The following is a 3,369-nucleotide window of genomic DNA, read 5'->3' on the forward strand; positions in this document are numbered from 1 at the left end:
ATTGATCGATTAGTAATTAATTACTAATTTACTTATCTAATGCTAATCATTTAATTTACTAAACAAGATTATTAGAAAATATTAACCAATTAATTACTAATCAATTATCAAATGCCACTAAGGAATAAGCGAATACATCCTATGGTTAACCAATTAAGCCATGCCTACCTAGTTTTCTTTATTATTTAAATAATTAACTAATTAAGCTAATTAAACAATAACTAAAAAAGTGCCCAATTAGCTAATTAAAGAATTAACTAAAAACGGGTCCCCAAGGGAACACCAAGCGGTGCGAACTCCTGTCTACGAACAGTGAGGCCAGGGGATCAAACCCCACCGCTCCTCCTCCCCCAAAGTCAAAAAAAAAATTAACTAAAAACGTGACCAATTAACTAATTAAGGAATTAAATATTTAGCCCACGTTTGGTTGGGTGTTTTTAGAGGTAGGAAAGGGAATCAAGTAATTGAATCCATTACTTGTTGTTTGGTTTGAGTAATGGGATAATCATTACCCTTACTTGAGGGTATTCCAATCACCCAATTTGTTACCCCTTAAAATAGAGGGGAAACAAAAGAAAAGGAATCCCTTACTAATGATTCATTTCCATTGTTAAACCAAACACTCAATAAAAGTAATGGTTATTGTTACCATTCCACTCCTTTATTTGATTTCATTCCATTTCCATTGCTCTACTTGAACCAAACGAGCACTAAGTGCTCGTTTGGTTCAAGTAGAGCAATGGAAATGGAATGGAATCAAATAAAGGAGTGGAATGGTAACAATAACCATTACTTTTATTGAGTGTTTGGTTTAACAATGGAAAGAAATAATCACTAAGGGATTCTCTTTCTTTTGATTCCCCTCTATTTTAAGGGATAACAAATTGGGTGATTGAGTTCCCCCCAAGTAAGGGTAATGATTATCTCATTACTCAAACCAAACAACAAGTAATATATTCAATTACTTGATTCCCTTTCCAACCTCTAAAAATACCCAACCAAACGTGGGCTTAAATGAAAAGGAATTAACTAATTATGCCATGCCTACCTCATTCAACTAATTAACCCACAATTAAACAATTAACTAATTAAACTAAGGTAGCCGAGAGTGATTATGACACTGATGATGATCGATTTTACGATAAGCTACCTAAACTTTCGACATAATTGCTGTATAATTACTTTAATTTTAGATAGCGCTTTTGAAATAGTCATTTTCAAGAATGAAACACAATATTTGGCCACTAATTGAAAAAACACAAAATCCGGCTATTTATTACGTGTAAAGATTGTTTTGCCCTTAGGGAGGTGTATTCGTTCAGGATTTATGTAGATTTTAAAAGTCCGTAGATTTTAAAAGTCTATAGAATTCTCTCAGATTCTTCATGATTTTAAATGAATTCCTGATCGGATTTTTAATGAATTACAAAGAATTTGACATGATTTCTACGGAATTGAAATCCACAAATCCAGCGAGCGCTGGGATCCAACGGGCGGTAGAGAGGAACCCAGCGCCCGCTGGGAGCCCATGATCGCTCGATACCTAGCGAGCACTGGGTGCGCGCATGCCGATAGCACATTGATCAACGAGATCTGATCAGGATGCACGCCGCTCACAACCATCCTCTCAAACTTCTCCAACGCCCTACGTGCAAGCTCGTGCCTTGCATACCCTCCAATGATCGAGTTCCACGACACCAAATTCTTCCTCGGCATGGACTCAAACACGCAGGATGCAGCCACTATGTCGCCACATTTTGCGTACATGTCAACAAGGGATGATCCCACTATAATGATTCGGGCAAATTCCCGAGCTCAACATCACAAGAAACATGTCTAGAGCTTCCACAAACTTCTCACACTGTGCACGCCCCCTTATCATTGCAGTCCAAGAAACTACATCTTTTTCACATAGACTGTCAAAAACTTCTTTTTCTTCACTTACCATTCTGTTCTTCATGAATCCATTAATCATGATGCTCCAAGAAAAAGCGTTTCTCCTAGGCATTAGATCAAACGCTTTCTTTGCTTCACTCATCAACCCAAATTCAATATAACCTAAGATCAACACATTGCAGGGCACCACGTCTTTCACCACGATCTCATCGAACACCCTGCAAAAACCTTTGCGATCACTTAAACCAACATATTCCCTCATTAACGCAGATCCCAGATAGATATTAAGATCAAGCCCTAGACGGATCACGAGCCCGTGCAGCTGCGGAACCAAAACATCAAACTCCGAATTCAAAAACGCGCTCATGAGCACTGCAAACGTGAGCTCATCCGGCCTCTGATCGCTCCGCATCATCCGTAGAAAGTGGTGGCGAGCCTTCTCTGGGCTCTGGGAGTCGCGGAAGCCTGAAAGCAGGGTGTTCCAAGAAACGACGTCTCTGTGCGGCATATCGTCGAACATGTTCTGGGCTTCTGCGAAATGGCCGACTTTGATGCAGCCGTTGATCAAGGAGTTCCATGAGACGGCATTTCTCCGAGCGCGGAAGCCCAGCGAGCGCTGCATGCCAGCAACCGCTGGCTTCGTCAGGCTTGAGCGTTGGGTCCAGCGGCCGCTGGCTTCTTTGCCGCGGGCGCTGGAACCCAGCGAGCGCGTGATTTTGGCAGATTTGTGAATTCTCGTGGTGTTTGGTCGGATTTGTTGATGCCTATTTTTTGAACGAAATCAATGAAAGTCATTCCAGCTTAAAAGTCCGTAGATTAACGAATACACCCAGATTTTCATAGACTTTTAAAAGTATTGAACGAATACACCTAGATTTTAAAAGACTTTTAAAAGTCTTGAACTAATACACCCAGATTTTAAAAGACTTTTAAAAGTCTTGAACTAATACACCCGGATTTTAAAAGTCTGCAGAAATCTATAAAAATCAGGAACGAATACACCCCCCTAAATTAGGGTGAACCGGATTCTATTCGAATTCGGATTTGCGCGCGGGTTAGGTACATATGGCACTATTAGTGTCATATGTGCCAATCGAAAAAAAAAATCTAAATATATGGTACTAATGACACTAATATGGCCATAAGTACCATTCGTGCAATACATAAGAGAGTATATGGCATTAGTGACACTAATATGGCCATAAGTACCATTCGTGCAGCACATTAAATGGAGAATTTAAATCCTAAATGGATAATCTAAGCCCTACGGGGAAGTGTTCAAAATTGTCATATAACTTTATCCATCTAAATAATATCAACACACAGGTATATGACACTAGTGGCACTAATATGGCCATAAGTACCATTCGTGCAACACTGAGTATATAGCACTAATGTCACTAATAGTGCCATGTGTGTCTAACCCGCGCGCAAACCCGAATCCACCCCAAATCCGGTCCGCCCTAATTAAGG

General features: G+C 40.0%; 1 pseudogene; it reads right to left on the reverse strand.

The window, feature by feature from the left end:
• Nucleotides 1-1,446: 1,446 nt before the first annotated feature.
• LOC131025736 (pentatricopeptide repeat-containing protein At4g02750-like) lies at nt 1,447-2,518 on the reverse strand (annotated as a pseudogene).
• Nucleotides 2,519-3,369: the final 851 nt, after the last annotated feature.

Source organism: Salvia miltiorrhiza, chromosome 5 (genome assembly GCF_028751815.1).
Source record: "Salvia miltiorrhiza cultivar Shanhuang (shh) chromosome 5, IMPLAD_Smil_shh, whole genome shotgun sequence".
Lineage (NCBI taxonomy): Eukaryota > Viridiplantae > Streptophyta > Magnoliopsida > Lamiales > Lamiaceae > Salvia > Salvia miltiorrhiza.